The 16,810-nt window shown below is 36.3% G+C and overlaps 14 non-coding genes across 14 annotated transcripts; all 14 read right to left on the bottom strand.

The window, feature by feature from the left end:
• Positions 1 to 68: 68 nt before the first annotated feature.
• Positions 69 to 154, bottom strand: TRNAR-UCU (transfer RNA arginine (anticodon UCU)). Its single transcript is given in 2 exon segments — positions 69 to 104; positions 118 to 154. It is a non-coding gene; the product is annotated as a tRNA-Arg (tRNA).
• Positions 155 to 948: 794 nt separating this feature from the next.
• Positions 949 to 1,034, bottom strand: TRNAR-UCU (transfer RNA arginine (anticodon UCU)). Its single transcript is given in 2 exon segments — positions 949 to 984; positions 998 to 1,034. It is a non-coding gene; the product is annotated as a tRNA-Arg (tRNA).
• Positions 1,035 to 1,827: 793 nt separating this feature from the next.
• On the bottom strand, positions 1,828 to 1,913 carry TRNAR-UCU (transfer RNA arginine (anticodon UCU)). The gene is given in 2 exon segments: positions 1,828 to 1,863; positions 1,877 to 1,913. It is a non-coding gene; the product is annotated as a tRNA-Arg (tRNA).
• A 793-nt stretch (positions 1,914 to 2,706) lies between these two features.
• Positions 2,707 to 2,792, bottom strand: TRNAR-UCU (transfer RNA arginine (anticodon UCU)). The gene is given in 2 exon segments: positions 2,707 to 2,742; positions 2,756 to 2,792. It is a non-coding gene; the product is annotated as a tRNA-Arg (tRNA).
• Positions 2,793 to 4,462: 1,670 nt separating this feature from the next.
• Positions 4,463 to 4,548, bottom strand: TRNAR-UCU (transfer RNA arginine (anticodon UCU)). Its single transcript is given in 2 exon segments — positions 4,463 to 4,498; positions 4,512 to 4,548. It is a non-coding gene; the product is annotated as a tRNA-Arg (tRNA).
• A 793-nt stretch (positions 4,549 to 5,341) lies between these two features.
• TRNAR-UCU (transfer RNA arginine (anticodon UCU)) lies at positions 5,342 to 5,427 on the bottom strand. The gene is given in 2 exon segments: positions 5,342 to 5,377; positions 5,391 to 5,427. It is a non-coding gene; the product is annotated as a tRNA-Arg (tRNA).
• Positions 5,428 to 6,213: 786 nt separating this feature from the next.
• TRNAR-UCU (transfer RNA arginine (anticodon UCU)) lies at positions 6,214 to 6,299 on the bottom strand. Its single transcript is given in 2 exon segments — positions 6,214 to 6,249; positions 6,263 to 6,299. It is a non-coding gene; the product is annotated as a tRNA-Arg (tRNA).
• Positions 6,300 to 7,091: 792 nt separating this feature from the next.
• On the bottom strand, positions 7,092 to 7,177 carry TRNAR-UCU (transfer RNA arginine (anticodon UCU)). The gene is given in 2 exon segments: positions 7,092 to 7,127; positions 7,141 to 7,177. It is a non-coding gene; the product is annotated as a tRNA-Arg (tRNA).
• A 1,671-nt stretch (positions 7,178 to 8,848) lies between these two features.
• Positions 8,849 to 8,934, bottom strand: TRNAR-UCU (transfer RNA arginine (anticodon UCU)). The gene is given in 2 exon segments: positions 8,849 to 8,884; positions 8,898 to 8,934. It is a non-coding gene; the product is annotated as a tRNA-Arg (tRNA).
• A 792-nt stretch (positions 8,935 to 9,726) lies between these two features.
• On the bottom strand, positions 9,727 to 9,812 carry TRNAR-UCU (transfer RNA arginine (anticodon UCU)). Its single transcript is given in 2 exon segments — positions 9,727 to 9,762; positions 9,776 to 9,812. It is a non-coding gene; the product is annotated as a tRNA-Arg (tRNA).
• Positions 9,813 to 10,604: 792 nt separating this feature from the next.
• On the bottom strand, positions 10,605 to 10,690 carry TRNAR-UCU (transfer RNA arginine (anticodon UCU)). Its single transcript is given in 2 exon segments — positions 10,605 to 10,640; positions 10,654 to 10,690. It is a non-coding gene; the product is annotated as a tRNA-Arg (tRNA).
• A 791-nt stretch (positions 10,691 to 11,481) lies between these two features.
• Positions 11,482 to 11,567, bottom strand: TRNAR-UCU (transfer RNA arginine (anticodon UCU)). The gene is given in 2 exon segments: positions 11,482 to 11,517; positions 11,531 to 11,567. It is a non-coding gene; the product is annotated as a tRNA-Arg (tRNA).
• A 791-nt stretch (positions 11,568 to 12,358) lies between these two features.
• On the bottom strand, positions 12,359 to 12,444 carry TRNAR-UCU (transfer RNA arginine (anticodon UCU)). Its single transcript is given in 2 exon segments — positions 12,359 to 12,394; positions 12,408 to 12,444. It is a non-coding gene; the product is annotated as a tRNA-Arg (tRNA).
• A 792-nt stretch (positions 12,445 to 13,236) lies between these two features.
• Positions 13,237 to 13,322, bottom strand: TRNAR-UCU (transfer RNA arginine (anticodon UCU)). The gene is given in 2 exon segments: positions 13,237 to 13,272; positions 13,286 to 13,322. It is a non-coding gene; the product is annotated as a tRNA-Arg (tRNA).
• Between the last annotated feature and the right edge of the window lie 3,488 nt (positions 13,323 to 16,810).

The following is a 16,810-nucleotide window of genomic DNA, read 5'->3' as shown; positions in this document are numbered from 1 at the left end:
TCATTTCTTACTCTTTATTATCTTATGGGTATTATATAGGACTTTCGCATCAGACACCAAACAAAAGCTGACTCTGGCGGGACTCGAACCCACAACTTTTGAATGCCTACACTTTCCTAGAAGTCCAATGCGCTATCCATTGCGCCACAGAGCCTGAAACTGAAAAAAATTGTTTGGAACTTCAGTGTGGCTAAAACTAATAAGAGAAAGAATAGTAAAAATGGAAATCACTCTAAAAGCAATCTTTCAAGATTTGAGAGCAGATTTTCACAAAATATTTACATTTTAGTAAAGACAAAAATTTCAAGCCAATTTTCTGGACATATCTTATGGCATACATTATGATTTCAGGAGGCAAATAAACTTTTTTGGAAAATATTTTCGTTTTTTTCAATTCCACTTTTAAAGAATACTGAAGATAATGGATAAAGGTTTAAATTCTTTAGATACAAAACTCTTCTACAATTAAAACAAGCCTCCAATCTTTGAATCTTTATCTTATCTAGACATTTACATTCGCCACTTTGTGCTAAAGAGTGTTTTTTTAGCAGCTTCCTCTACATTCTTTTCTTTGATCATTTTAAAATCTGATTTACATTTGGAAATTCAGGTATTCTAAAATATAACATCAAGATGTTCAAAAATTTTAGAACCAGCAGAGAAAAACTCAGCGTTAGCATTTTCTCGACTCTCTCTGTGTTCTAGACACACATAACAAATCTACATGAAGAATGAATTTCAAAACAGGATGGAAAAGCAGCATTTTAAAAGTTCACAAAACTGGGTTGCCTTCTTAGTCTTTTCTAGAAAGGGGAGCCCTAGCGATTTTTGAATTCTACAAAAATGCTCTAAAGGATAATAATAAATCATATATTAGATCATTTCTTACTCTTTATTATCTTATGGGTATTATATATAGGACTTTCGCATCAGACACCAAACAAAAGCTGACTCTGGCGGGACTCGAACCCACAACCTTTGAATGCCTACACTTTCCTAGAAGTCCAATGCGCTATCCATTGCGCCACAGAGTCTGAAACTGAAAAAAATTGTTTGGAACTTCAGTGTGGCTAAAACTAATAAGAGAAAGAATAGTAAAAATGGAAATCACTCTAAAAGCAATCTTTCAAGATTTGAGAGCAGATTTTCACAAATTATTTACATTTTAGTAAAGACAAAAATTTCAAGCCAATTTTCTGGACATATCTTATGGCATACATTATGATTTCAGGAGGCAAATAAACTTTTTTGGAAAATATTTTCGTTTTTTTCAATTCCACTTTTAAAGAATACTGAAGATAATGGATAAAGGTTTAAATTCTTTAGATACAAAACTCTTCTCCAATTAAAACAAGCCTCCAATCTTTGAATCTTTATCTTATCTAGACATTTACATTCGCCACTTTGTGCTAAAGAGTGTTTTTTTTAGCAGCTTCCTCTACATTCTTTTCTTTGATCATTTTAAAATCTGATTTACATTTGGAAATTCAGGTATTCTAAAATATAACATCAAGATGTTCAATAATTTTAGAACCAGCAGAGAAAAACTCAGCGTTAGCATTTTCTCGACTCTCTCTGTGTTCTAGACACACATAACAAATCTACATGAAGAATGAATTTCAAAACAGGATGGAAAAGCAGCATTTTAAAAGTTCACAAAACTGGGTTGCCTTCTTAGTCTTTTCTAGAAAGGGGAGCCCTAGCGATTTTTTAATTCTACAAAAATGCTCTAAAGGATAATAATAAATCATATATTAGATCATTTCTTATTCTTTATTATCTTATGGGTATTATATAGGACTTTCGCATCAGACACCAAACAAAAGCTGACTCTGGCGGGACTCGAACCCACAACCTTTGAATGCCTACACTTTCCTAGAAGTCCAATGCGCTATCCATTGCGCCACAGAGCCTGAAACTGAAAAAAATTGTTTGGAACTTCAGTGTGGCTAAAACTAATAAGAGAAAGAATAGTAAAAATGGAAATCACTCTAAAAGCAATCTTTCAAGATTTGAGAGCAGATTTTCACAAAATATTTACATTTTAGTAAAGACAAAAATTTCAAGCCAATTTTCTGGACATATCTTATGGCATACATTATGATTTCAGGAGGCAAATAAACTTTTTTGGAAAATATTTCCGTTTTTTTTCAATTCCACTTTTAAAGAATACTGAAGATAATGGATAAAGGTTTAAATTCTTTAGATACAAAACTCTTCTCCAATTAAAACAAGCCTCCAATCTTTGAATCTTTATCTTATCTAGACATTTACATTCGCCACTTTGTGCTAAAGAGTGTTTTTTTAGCAGCTTCCTCTACATTCTTTTCTTTGATCATTTTAAAATCTGATTTACATTTGGAAATTCAGGTATTCTAAAATATAACATCAAGATGTTCAATAATTTTAGAACCAGCAGAGAAAAACTCAGCGTTAGCATTTTCTCGACTCTCTCTGTGTTCTAGACACACATAACAAATCTACATGAAGAATGAATTTCAAAACAGGATGGAAAAGCAGCATTTTAAAAGTTCACAAAACTGGGTTGCCTTCTTAGTCTTTTCTAGAAAGGGGAGCCCTAGCGATTTTTGAATTCTACAAAAATGCTCTAAAGGATAATAATAAATCATATATTAGATCATTTCTTACTCTTTATTATCTTATGGGTATTTCATAGGACTTTCGCATCAGACACCAAACAAAAGCTGACTCTGGCGGGACTCGAACCCACAACCTTTGAATGCCTACACTTTCCTAGAAGTCCAATGCGCTATCCATTGCGCCACAGAGCCTGAAACTGAAAAAAATTGTTTGGAACTTCAGTGTGGCTAAAACTAATAAGAGAAAGAATAGTAAAAATGGACATCACTCTAAAAGCAATCTTTCAAGATTTGAGAGCAGATTTTCACAAAATATTTACATTTTAGTAAAGACAAAAATTTCAAGCCAATTTTCTGGACATATCTTATGGCATACATTATGATTTCAGGAGGCAAATAAACTTTTTTGGAAAATATTTCCGTTTTTTTCAATTCCACTTTTAAAGAATACTGAAGATAATGGATAATGGTTTAAATTCTTTAGATACAAAACTCTTCTCCAATTAAAACAAGCCTCCAATCTTTGAATCTTTATCTTATCTAGACAATTACATTTACCACTTTGTGCTGAAGAGTGTTTTTTTAGCAGCTTCCTCTACATTCTTTTCTTTGATCATTTTAAAATCTGATTTATATTTGGAAATTCAGGTATTCTAAAATATAACATCAAGATGTTCAATAATTTTAGAACCAGCAGAGAAAAACTCAGCGTTAGCATTTTCTCGACTCTCTCTGTGTTCTAGACACACATAACAAATCTACATGAAGAATGAATTTCAAAACAGGATGGAAAAGCAGCATTTTAAAAGTTCACAAAACTGGGTTGCCTTCTTAGTCTTTTCTAGAAAGGGGAGCCCTAGCGATTTTTGAATTCTACAAAAATGCTCTAATGGATAATAATAAATCATATATTAGATCATTTCTTACTCTTTATTATCTTATGGGTATTATAAAGGACTTTCGCATCAGACACCAAACAAAAGCTGACTCTGGCGGGATTCGAACCCACAACCTTTGAATGCCTACACTTTCCTAGAAGTCCAATGCGCTATCCATTGCGCCACGGAGACTAAAACTGAAAAAAATTGTTTGGAACTTCAGTGTGGCTAAAACTAATAAGAGAAAGAATAGTAAAAATGGAAATCACTCTAAAAGCAATCTTTCAAGATTTGAGAGCAGATTTTCACAAAATATCTACATTTTAGTAAAGACAAAAATTTCAAGCCAATTTTGTGGACATATCTTATGGCATACATTATGATTTCAGGAGGCAAATAAACTTTTTTGGAAAATATTTCCGTTTTTTTCAGTTCCACTTTTAAAGAATACTGAAGATAATGGATAAAGGTTTAAATTCTTTAGATACAAAACTCTTCTCCAATTAAAACAAGCCTCCAATCTTTGAATCTTTATCTTATCTAGACATTTACATTCGCCACTTTGTGCTAAAGAGTGTTTTTTTAGCAGCTTCCTCTACATTCTTTTCTTTGATCATTTTAAAATCTGATTTACATTTGGAAATTCAGGTATTCTAAAATATAACATCAAGATGTTCAATAATTTTAGAACCAGCAGAGAAAAACTCAGCGTTAGCATTTTCTCGACTCTCTCTGTGTTCTAGACACACATAACAAATCTACATGAAGAATGAATTTCAAAACAGGATGGAAAAGCAGCATTTTAAAAGTTCACAAAACTGGGTTGCCTTCTTAGTCTTTTCTAGAAAGGGGAGCCCTAGCGATTTTTGAATTCTACAAAAATGCTCTAAAGGATAATAATAAATCATATATTAGATCATTTCTTACTCTTTATTATCTTATGGGTATTATATAGGACTTTAGCATCAGACACCAAACAAAAGCTGACTCTGGCGGGACTTGAACCCACAACCTTTGAATGCCTACACTTTCCTAGAAGTCCAATGCGCTATCCATTGCGCCACAGAGACTGAAACTGAAAAATATTGTTTGGAACTTCAGTGTGGCTAAAACTAATAAGAGAAAGAATAGTAAAAATGGAAATCACTCTAAAAGCAATCTTTCAAGATTTGAGAGCAGATTTTCACAAAATATCTACATTTTAGTAAAGACAAAAATTTCAAGCCAATTTTCTGGACATATCTTATGGCATACATTATGATTTCAGGAGGCAAATAAACTTTTTTGGAAAATATTTCCGTTTTTTTCAATTCCAATTTTAAAGAATACTGAAGATAATGGATAAAGGTTTAAATTCTTTAGATACAAAACTCTTCTCCAATTAAAACAAGCCTCCAATCTTTGAATCTTTATCTTATCTAGACATTTACATTCGCCACTTTGTGCTAAAGAGTGTTTTTTTAGCATGCTTCCTCTACATTCTTTTCTTTGATCATTTTAAAATCTGATTTACATTTGGAAATTCAGGTATTCTAAAATATAACATCAAGATGTTCAATAATTTTAGAACCAGCAGAGAAAAACTCAGCGTTAGCATTTTCTCGACTCTCTCTGTGTTCTAGACACACATAACAAATCTACATGAAGAATGAATTTCAAAACAGGATGGAAAAGCAGCATTTTAAAAGTTCACAAAACTGGGTTGCCTTCTTAGTCTTTTCTAGAAAGGGGAGCCCTAGCGATTTTTGAATTCTACAAAAATGCTCTAAAGGATAATAATAAATCATATATTAGATCATTTCTTACTCTTTATTATCTTATGGGTATTATATAGGACTTTAGCATCAGACACCAAACAAAAGCTGACTCTGGCGGGACTCGAACCTACAACCTTTGAATGCCTACACTTTCCTAGAAGTCCAATGCGCTATCCATTGCGCCACAGAGCCTGAAACTGAAAAATATTGTTTGGAACTTCAGTGTGGCTAAAACTAATAAGAGTAGTAAAAATGGAAATCACTCTAAAAGCAATCTTTCAAGATTTGAGAGCAGATTTTCACAAAATATTTACATTTTAGTAAAGACAAAAATTTCAAGCCAATTTTCTGGACATATCTTATGGCATACATTATGATTTCAGGAGGCAAATAAACTTTTTTGGAAAATATTTCCGTTTTTTTCAATTCCACTTTTAAAGAATACTGAAGATAATGGATAAAGGTTTAAATTCTTTAGATACAAAACTCTTCTCCAATAAAAACAAGCCTCTAATCTTTGAATCTTTATCTTATCTAGACATTTACATTCGCCACTTTGTGCTAAAGAGTGTTTTTTTAGCAGCTTCCTCTACATTCTTTTCTTTGATCATTTTAAAATCTGATTTACATTTGGAAATTCAGGTATTCTAAAATATAACATCAAGATGTTCAATAAATTTAGAACCAGCAGAGAAAAACTCAGCGTTAGCATTTTCTCGACTCTCTCTGTGTTCTAGACACACATAACAAATCTACATGAAGAATGAATTTCAAAACAGGATGGAAAAGCAGTATTTTAAAAGTTCACAAAACTGGGTTGCCTTCTTAGTCTTTTATAGAAAGGGGAGCCCTAGCGATTTTTGAATTCTACAAACATGCTCTAAAGGATAATAATAAATCATATATTAGATCATTTCTTACTCTTTATTATCTTATGGGTATTATATAGGACTTTCGCATCAGACACCAAACAAAAGCTGACTCTGGCGGGACTCGAACCCACAACCTTTGAATGCCTACACATTGCTAGAAGTCCAATGCGCTATCCATTGCGCCACAGAGCCTTAAACTGAAAAACATTGTTTGGAACTTCAGTGTGGCTAAAACTAATAAGAGAAAGAATAGTAAAAATGGAAATCACTCTAAAAGCAATCTTTCAAGATTTGAGAGCAGATTTTCACAAAAAATTTACATTTTAGTAAAGACAAAAATTTCAAGCCAATTTTCTGGAGATATCTTATGGCATACATTATGATTTCAGGAGGCAAATAAACTTTTTTGGAAAATATTTCCGTTTTTTTCAATTCCACTTTTAAAGAATACTGATGATAATGGATAAAGGTTTAAATTCTTTAGATACAAAACTCTTCTCCAATTAAAACAAGCCTCCAATCTTTGAATCTTTATCTTAGCTAGACATTTACATTCGCCACTTTGTGCTAAAGAGTGTTTTTTTAGCAGCTACCTCTACATTCTTTTCTTTGATCATTTTAAAATCTGATTTACATTTGGAAATTCAGGTATTCTAAAATATAACATCAAGATGTTCAATAATTTTAGAACCAGCAGAGAAAAACTCAGCGTTAACATTTTCTCGACTCTCTCTGTGTTCTAGACACACATAACAAATCTACATGAAGAATGAATTTCAAAACAGGATGGAAAAGCAGCATTTTAAAAGTTCACAAAACTGGGTTGCCTTCTTAGTCTTTTCTAGATAGGGGAGCCCTAGCGATTTTTTAATTCTACAAAAATGCTCTAAAGGATAATAATAAATCATATATTAGATCATTTATTACTCTTTATTATCTTATGGGTATTATATAGGACTTTCGCATCAGACACCAAACAAAAGCTGACTCTGGCGGGACTCGAACCCACAACCTTTGAATGCCTACACTTTCCTAGAAGTCCAATGCGCTAGCCATTGCCCCACAGAGCCTGAAACTGAAAAAAATTGTTTGGAACTTCAGTGTGGCTAAAACTAATAAGAGAAAGAATAGTAAAAATGGAAATCACTCTAAAAGCAATCTTTCAAGATTTGAGAGCAGATTTTCACAAAATATTTACATTTTAGTAAAGACAAAAATTTCAAGCCAATTTTCTGGACATATCTTATGGCATACATTATGATTTCAGGAGGCAAATAAACTTTTTTGGAAAATATTTCCGTTTTTTTTCAATTCCACTTTTAAAGAATACTGAAGATAATGGATAAAGGTTTAAATTCTTTAGATACAAAACTCTTCTCCAATTAAAACAAGCCTCCAATCTTTGAATCTTTATCTTATCTAGACATTTACATTTGCCACTTTGTGCTAAAGAGTGTTTTTTTAGCAGCTTCCTCTACATTCTTTTCTTTGATCATTTTAAAATCTGATTTACATTTGGAAATTCAGGTATTCTAAAATATAACATCAAGATGTTCAATAATTTTAGAACCAGCAGAGAAAAACTCAGTGTTAGCATTTTCTCGACTCTCTCTGTGTTCTAGACACACATAACAAATCTACGTGAAGAATGAATTTCAAAACAGGATGGAAAAGCAGCATTTTAAAAGTTCACAAAACTGGGTTGCCTTCTTAGTCTTTTCTAGAAAGGGGAGCCCTAGCGATTTTTGAATTCTACAAAAATGCTCTAAAGGATAATAATAAATCATATATTAGATCATTTATTACTCTTTATTATCTTATGGGTATTATATAGGACTTTCGCATCAGACACCAAACAAAAGCTGACTCTGGCGGGATTCGAACCCACAACCTTTGAATGCCTACACTTTCCTAGAAGTCCAATGTGCTATCCATTGCGCCACATATCCTGAAACTGAAAAAAATTGTTTGGAACTTCAGTGTGGCTAAAACTAATAAGAGAAAGAATAGTAAAAATGGAAATCACTCTAAAAGCAATCTTTCAAGATTTGAGAGCAGATTTTCACAAAATATTTACATTTTAGTAAAGACAAAAATTTCAAGCCAATTTTCTGGACATATCTTATGGCATACATTATGATTTCAGGAGGCAAATAAACTTTTTTGGAAAATATTTCCGTTTTTTTCAATTCCACTTTTAAAGAATACTGAAGATAATGGATAAAGGTTTAAATTCTTTAGATACAAAACTCTTCTCCAATTAAAACAAGCCTCCAATCTTAGAATCTTTATCTTATCTAGACATTTACATTCGCCACTTTGTGCTAAAGAGTGTTTTTTTAGCAGCTTCCTCTACATTCTTTTCTTTGATCATTTTAAAATCTGATTTACATTTGGAAATTCAGGTATTCTAAAATATAACATCAAGATGTTCAATAATTTTAGAACCAGCAGAGAAAAACTCAGCGTTAGCATTTTCTCGACTCTCTCTATGTTCTAGACACACATAACAAATCTACATGAAGAATGAATTTCAAAACAGGATGGAAAAGCAGCATTTTAAAAGTTCACAAAACTGGGTTGCCTTCTTGGTCTTTTCTAGAAAGGGGAGCCCTAGCGATTTTTGAATTCTACAAAAATGCTCTAAAGGATAATAATAAATCATATATTAGATAATTTCTTACTCTTTATTATCTTATGGGTATTATATAGGACTTTCGCATCAGACAGCAAACAAAAGCTGACTCTGGCGGGATTCGAACCCACAACCTTTGAATGCCTACACTTTCCTAGAAGTCCAATGCGCTATCCATTGCGCCACAGAGCCTGAAACTGAAAAAAATTGTTTGGAACTTCAGTGTGGCTAAAACTAATAAGAGAAAGAATAGTAAAAATGGAAATCACTCTAAAAGCAATCTTTCAAGATTTGAGAGCAGATTTTCACAAAATATTTACATTTTAGTAAAGACAAAAATTTCAAGCCAATTTTCTGGACATATCTTATGGCATACATTATGATTTCAGGAGGCAAATAAACTTTTTTGGAAAATATTTCCGTTTTTTTCAATTCCACTTTTAAAGAATACTGAAGATAATGGATAAAGGTTTAAATTCTTTAGATACAAAACTCTTCTCCAATTAAAACAAGCCTCCAATCTTTGAATCTTTATCTTATCTAGACATTTACATTTGCCACTTTGTGCTAAAGAGTGTTTTTTTAGCAGCTTCCTCTACATTCTTTTCTTTGATCATTTTAAAATCTGATTTATATTTGGAAATTCAGGTATTCTAAAATATAACATCAAGATGTTCAATAATTTTAGAACCAGCAGAGAAAAACTCAGCGTTAGCATTTTCTCGACTCTCTCTGTGTTCTAGACACACATAACAAATCTACATGAAGCATGAATTTCAAAACAGGATGGAAAAGCAGCAATTTAAAAGTTCACAAAACTGGGTTGCCTTCTTAGTCTTTTCTAGAAAGGGGAGCCCTAGCGATTTTTGAATTCTACAAAAATGCTCTAATGGATAATAATAAATCATATATTAGATCATTTCTTACTCTTTATTATCTTATGGGTATTATAAAGGACTTTCGCATCAGACACCAAACAAAAGCTGACTCTGGCGGGATTCGAACCCACAACCTTTGAATGCCTACACTTTTCTAGAAGTCCAATGCGCTATCCATTGCGCCACGGAGCCTAAAACTGAAAAAAATTGTTTGGAACTTCAGTGTGGCTAAAACTAATAAGAGAAAGAATAGTAAAAATGGAAATCACTCTAAAAGCAATCTTTCAAGATTTGAGAGCAGATTTTCACAAAATATCTACATTTTAGTAAAGACAAAAATTTCAAGCCAATTTTCTGGACATATCTTATGGCATACATTATGATTTCAGGAGGCAAATAAACTTTTTTGGAAAATATTTCCGTTTTTTTCAATTCCACTTTTAAAGAATACTGAAGATAATGGATAAAGGTTTAAATTCTTTAGATACAAAACTCTTCTCCAATTAAAACAAGCCTCCAATCTTTGAATCTTTATCTTATCTAGACATTTACATTTGCCACTTTGTGCTAAAGAGTGTTTTTTTAGCAGCTTCCTCTACATTCTTTTCTTTGATCATTTTAAAATCTGATTTACATTTGGAAATTCAGGTATTCTAAAATATAACATCAAGATGTTCAATAATTTTAGAACCAGCAGAGAAAAACTCAGCGTTAGCATTTTCTCGACTCTCTCTGTGTTCTAGACACACATAACAAATCTACGTGAAGAATGAATTTCAAAACAGGATGGAAAAGCAGCATTTTAAAAGTTCACAAAACTGGGTTGCCTTCTTAGTCTTTTCTAGAAAGGGGAGCCCTAGCGATTTTTGAATTCTACAAAAATGCTCTAAAGGATAATAATAAATCATATATTAGATCATTTCTTACTCTTTATTATCTTATGGGTATTTCATAGGACTTTCGCATCAGACACCAAACAAAAGCTGACTCTGGCGGGACTTAAACCCACAACCTTTGAATGCCTACACTTTCCTAGAAGTCCAATGCGCTATCCATTGCGCCACAGAGCCTGAAACTAAAAAAATTGTTTGGAACTTCAGTGTGGCTAAAACTAATAAGAGAAAGAATAGTAAAAATGGAAATCACTCTAAAAGCAATCTTTCAAGATTTGAGAGCAGATTTTCACAAAATATTTACATTTTAGTAAAGACAAAAATTTCAAGCCAATTTTCTGGACATATCTTATGGCATACATTATGATTTCAGGAGGCAAATAAACTTTTTTGGAAAATATTTCCGTTTTTTTCAATTCCACTTTTAAAGAATACTGAAGATAATGGATAAAGGTTTAAATTCTTTAGATACAAAACTCTTCTCCAATTAAAACAAGCCTCCAATCTTTGAATCTTTATCTTATCTAGACATTTACATTCGCCACTTTGTGCTAAAGAGTGTTTTTTTAGCAGCTTCCTCTACATTCTTTTCTTTGATCATTTTAAAATCTGATTTACATTTGGAAATTCAGGTATTCCAAAATATAACATCAAGATGTTCAATAATTTTAGAACCAGCAGAGAAAAACTCAGCATTAGCATTTTCTCGACTCTCTCTGTGTTCTAGACACACATAACAAATCTACATGAAGAATGAATTTCAAAACAGGATGGAAAAGCAGCATTTTAAAAGTTCACAAAACTGGGTTGCCTTCTTAGTCTTTTCTAGAAAGGGGAGCCCTAGCGATTTTTGAATTCTACAAAAATGCTCTAAAGGATAATAATAAATCATATATTAGATCATTTCTTACTCTTTATTATCTTATGGGTATTTCATAGGACTTTCGCATCAGACACCAAACAAAAGCTGACTCTGGCGGGACTCGAACCCACAACCTTTGAATGCCTACACTTTCCTAGAAGTCCAATGCGCTATCCATTGCGCCACAGAGCCTGAAACTGAAAAAAATTGTTTGGAACTTCAGTGTGGCTAAAACTAATAAGAGAAAGAATAGTAAAAATGGACATCACTCTAAAAGCAATCTTTCAAGATTTGAGAGCAGATTTTCACAAAATATTTACATTTTAGTAAAGACAAAAATTTCAAGCCAATTTTCTGGACATATCTTATGGCATACATTATGATTTCAGGAGGCAAATAAACTTTTTTGGAAAATATTTCCGTTTTTTTCAATTCCACTTTTAAAGAATACTGAAGATAATGGATAATGGTTTAAATTCTTTAGATACAAAACTCTTCTCCAATTAAAACAAGCCTCCAATCTTTGAATCTTTATCTTATCTAGACATTTACATTTGCCACTTTGTGCTGAAGAGTGTTTTTTAGCAGCTTCCTCTACATTCTTTTCTTTGATCATTTTAAAATCTGATTTATATTTGGAAATTCAGGTATTCTAAAATATAACATCAAGATGTTCAATAATTTTAGAACCAGCAGAGAAAAACTCAGCGTTAGCATTTTCTCGACTCTCTCTGTGTTCTAGACACACATAACAAATCTACATGAAGAATGAATTTCAAAACAGGATGGAAAAGCAGCATTTTAAAAGTTCACAAAACTGGGTTGCCTTCTTAGTCTTTTCTAGAAAGGGGAGCCCTAGCGATTTTTGAATTCTACAAAAATGCTCTAAAGGATAATAATAAATCATATATTAGATCATTTCTTACTCTTTATTATCTTATGGGTATTTCATAGGACTTTCGCATCAGACACCAAACAAAAGCTGACTCTGGCGGGACTCGAACCCACAACCTTTGAATGCCTACACTTTCCTAGAAGTCCAATGCGCTATCCATTGCGCCACAGAGCCTGAAACTGAAAAAAATTGTTTGGAACTTCAGTGTGGCTAAAACTAATAAGAGAAAGAATAGTAAAAATGGACATCACTCTAAAAGCAATCTTTCAAGATTTGAGAGCAGATTTTCACAAAATATTTACATTTTAGTAAAGACAAAAATTTCAAGCCAATTTTCTGGACATATCTTATGGCATACATTATGATTTCAGGAGGCAAATAAACTTTTTTGGAAAATATTTCCGTTTTTTTCAATTCCACTTTTAAAGAATACTGAAGATAATGGATAATGGTTTAAATTCTTTAGATACAAAACTCTTCTCCAATTAAAACAAGCCTCCAATCTTTGAATCTTTATCTTATCTAGACATTTACATTTGCCACTTTGTGCTGAAGAGTGTTTTTTTAGCAGCTTCCTCTACATTCTTTTCTTTGATCATTTTAAAATCTGATTTATATTTGGAAATTCAGGTATTCTAAAATATAACATCAAGATGTTCAATAATTTTAGAACCAGCAGAGAAAAACTCAGCATTAGCATTTTCTCGACTCTCTCTGTGTTCTAGACACACATAACAAATCTACATGAAGAATGAATTTCAAAACAGGATGGAAAAGCAGCATTTTAAAAGTTCACAAAACTGGGTTGCCTTCTTAGTCTTTTCTAGAAAGGGGAGCCCTAGCGATTTTTGAATTCTACAAAAATGCTCTAATGGATAATAATAAATCATATATTAGATCATTTCTTACTCTTTATTATCTTATGGGTATTATAAAGGACTTTCGCATCAGACACCAAACAAAAGCTGACTCTGGCGGGATTCGAACCCACAACCTTTGAATGCCTACACTTTCCTAGAAGTCCAATGCGCTATCCATTGCGCCACGGAGCCTAAAACTGAAAAAAATTGTTTGGAACTTCAGTGTGGCTAAAACTAATAAGAGAAAGAATAGTAAAAATGGAAATCACTCTAAAAGCAATCTTTCAAGATTTGAGAGCAGATTTTCACAAAATATCTACATTTTAGTAAAGACAAAAATTTCAAGCCAATTTTCTGGACATATCTTATGGCATACATTATGATTTCAGGAGGCAAATAAACTTTTTTGGAAAATATTTCCGTTTTTTTCAATTCCAATTTTAAAGAATACTGAAGATAATGGATAAAGGTTTAAATTCTTTAGATACAAAACTCTTCTCCAATTAAAACAAGCCTCCAATCTTTGAATCTTTATCTTATCTAGACATTTACATTCGCCACTTTGTGCTAAAGAGTGTTTTTTTAGCATGCTTCCTCTACATTCTTTTCTTTGATCATTTTAAAATCTGATTTACATTTGGAAATTCAGGTATTCTAAAATATAACATCAAGATGTTCAATAATTTTAGAACCAGCAGAGAAAAACTCAGCGTTAGCATTTTCTCGACTCTCTCTGTGTTCTAGACACACATAACAAATCTACATGAAGAATGAATTTCAAAACAGGATGGAAAAGCAGCATTTTAAAAGTTCACAAAACTGGGTTGCCTTCTTAGTCTTTTCTAGAAAGGGGAGCCCTAGCGATTTTTGAATTCTACAAAAATGCTCTAAAGGATAATAATAAATCATATATTAGATCATTTCTTACTCTTTATTATCTTACTAGAAGGTGGCCCGATTCTACGCATCGGGTTTCTAGAATTTATGTATTGTGTAGTTCATGTATGATTTTTGTTATATATATATATATATATATATATATATATAGATGTTGTTGTGTGTAGTTACCAAGTGTTTGTGTAGGGCGCTGTACATGTTCTGAGTGTCGCGGGGGGTGAGAGCGGTGTTGTATGTGTGTTGCGTGTGTTGCGTTGTTTGTGGAGCGCTGTGTGTCTGTAGCGTTGTGTGTGTGTGTGTTGTGCGGTTTGTGTGGGTGTGGTGTGTTTTGGGGGGAGGTATGTTTTGAGCAATGTGTGTGTTGTGCAGTATGTGCATATATTTGTGTGTGCAGCGTTGTCTGTGTGTGTGGGTGTCTGTGTAGGGCGTTGTTTGTGATTCCTAGTGTGTGTGTGTTGTGCAGTGCGCGTGTGTGTGTGTGTTGGGGGGAGGTGTGCACCTCTCATCGTGCTCCATCCTCCATGCTGCGCACCCCCCATCGTGCTGCATCCCCCATGCTGCGCACTCCCAAACGTGCTCCATCCGCCATGCTGCGCACTCCCAAACGTGGTCCATCCGCCATGCTGCGCACTCCCAAACGTGCTCCATCCGCCATACTGCGCACTCCCCATCGTGCTGCATCCCCCATGCTGCGCACTCCCAAACGTGCTCCATCCGCCATGCTGCGCACTCCCCATCGTGCTCTATCCGCCATGCTGCACACTCCCAAACGTGCTCCATCCGCCATGCTGCGCACCCCCTATCATGCTCCATCCGCCATGCTGCGCACTCCTAAACGTGCTCCACCCGCCATGCTGCGCACTCCCAAACGTGCTCCATCCGCCATGCTGCGCACTCCCAAACGTGCTCCATCCGCCATGCTGCGCACTCCCAAACGTGGTCCATCCGCCATGCTGCGCACTCCCAAACGTGCTCCATCCGCCATGCTGCGCACTCCCAAACGTGCTCCATCCGCCATACTGCGCACTCCTCATCGTGCACCATCCGGCATGCTGCGCACTCCCAAACGTGCTCCATCCGCAATGCTGCGCACTCCCAAACGTGCTCCATCCGCCATGCTGCGCAGTCCCAAACGTGCTCCATCCGCCATGCTGCGCACTCCCAAACGTGCTCCATCCGCCATGCTGCGCACTCCCAAACGTGCTCCATCCGCCATGCTGCGCACTCCCAAACGTGCTCCATCCGCCATGCTGCGCACTCCCAAACGTGGTCCATCCGCCATGCTGCACACTCCCAAACGTGCTCCATCCGCCATGCTGCGCACTCCCAAACGTGCTCCATCCGCCATACTGCGCACTCCCAAACGTGCTCCATCCGCCATACTGCGCACTCCCCATCGTGCACCATCCGGCATGCTGCGCACTCCCAAACGAGCTCCATCCGTCATGCTGCGCACTCCCAAACGTGCTCCATCCATCATGCTGCGCACTCCCAAACGTGCTCCATCCGCCATGCTGCGCACTCCCAAACGTGCTCCATCCGCCATGCTGCGCACCCCCCATCATGCTCCATCCGCTTGGGAGTGCGCAGCATGCCGGATGGTGCACGATGGGGAGTGCGCAGTATGGCGGATGGAGCACGTTTGGGAGTGCGCAGTATGGCGGATGGAGCACGTTTGGGAGTGCGCAGCATGGCGGATGGGCCACGTTTGGGAGTACGCAGCATGGCGGATGGACCACGTTTGGGAGTGCGCAGCATGGCGGATGGACCACGTTTGGGAGTGCGCAGCATGGGGGATGCAGCATGATGGGGAGTGCGCAGTATGGCGGATGGAGCACGTTTGCTCAGCCTCTCTCCTTCCAGCCTCCCTCAGCATCAGCCTCCCCCTCCCAGCCTTCCCCAAGATCAGCCTCTCTGCTCCCAGCCTCCTCCAGCACGCCGTGCTCCTCTGCCGACACTCACCCACACCCGATCGCATCCACTCACCCACACAACCGATCGCATCCACTCACACACACCCGATCGCATACACTCACACACACAGACACTGACGATATTGCACATACGCGCTGATACTCACAACATCCGGGGATATCACATGCTTCTGGCCATGTGATCCTCCCTCAGGTCCTGGAAGCTCACAGCACAATATCGCCGCCGAGAAGCAAGCGATATCCCAGGATGTTGTGAGTATTTGGATGCGATGTGATGTGTGTGTGTGAGTGAGTGTGATCTGATTTGTGTGTGTATGTGTGTGTGTGTTGTTATGTTATGTATGTTCCGCAGCTGCAGGACCTTGATGTGTGGATGCGATGTGATGTGTGTGTGATGTGTGAGTGAGTGTGAGCCGGTGTACACTGGTAACTATGATACACATCGGGTAACTAAGGGACCTTAGTTACCCGATGTGTATAATGGTTACCAGCTTTCACGGCCTCCGTGAAGATCCCAGCATCGCAAGGTTATGTCTGGCGCTGCCGGGATCCTGACGGAGCCGGTGTAGAAGCAAGCGATATCCCAGCATGTTGTGATGTGTGGATGTGATGTGTGAGGTGTGTGTGAGAGTGAGTGTGATCTGATGTGTGTGTACTCACCTGGGAATCGGAGCCCCGTGTCAGTTGGGCCACAGCGAGCGTGCATTGCGTGAGGGGGGCGGGGCCTGCAGAGAGCCGGGGCGAGAGGCCAATCCGTGTGGGGGGGCGGGGCCATGGCGAGCCCAGCGGCCAATCAGCTTTGTGTCACCGTAAGGACACAATTTCGGAGCATGACAGACAGACAGACAG

This window comes from Anomaloglossus baeobatrachus, chromosome 3 (assembly GCF_048569485.1).
Source record: "Anomaloglossus baeobatrachus isolate aAnoBae1 chromosome 3, aAnoBae1.hap1, whole genome shotgun sequence".
In the NCBI taxonomy this organism is placed as follows: Eukaryota; Metazoa; Chordata; class Amphibia; order Anura; family Aromobatidae; genus Anomaloglossus; species Anomaloglossus baeobatrachus.
This window is presented reverse-complemented; position numbering and strand designations above follow the sequence as displayed.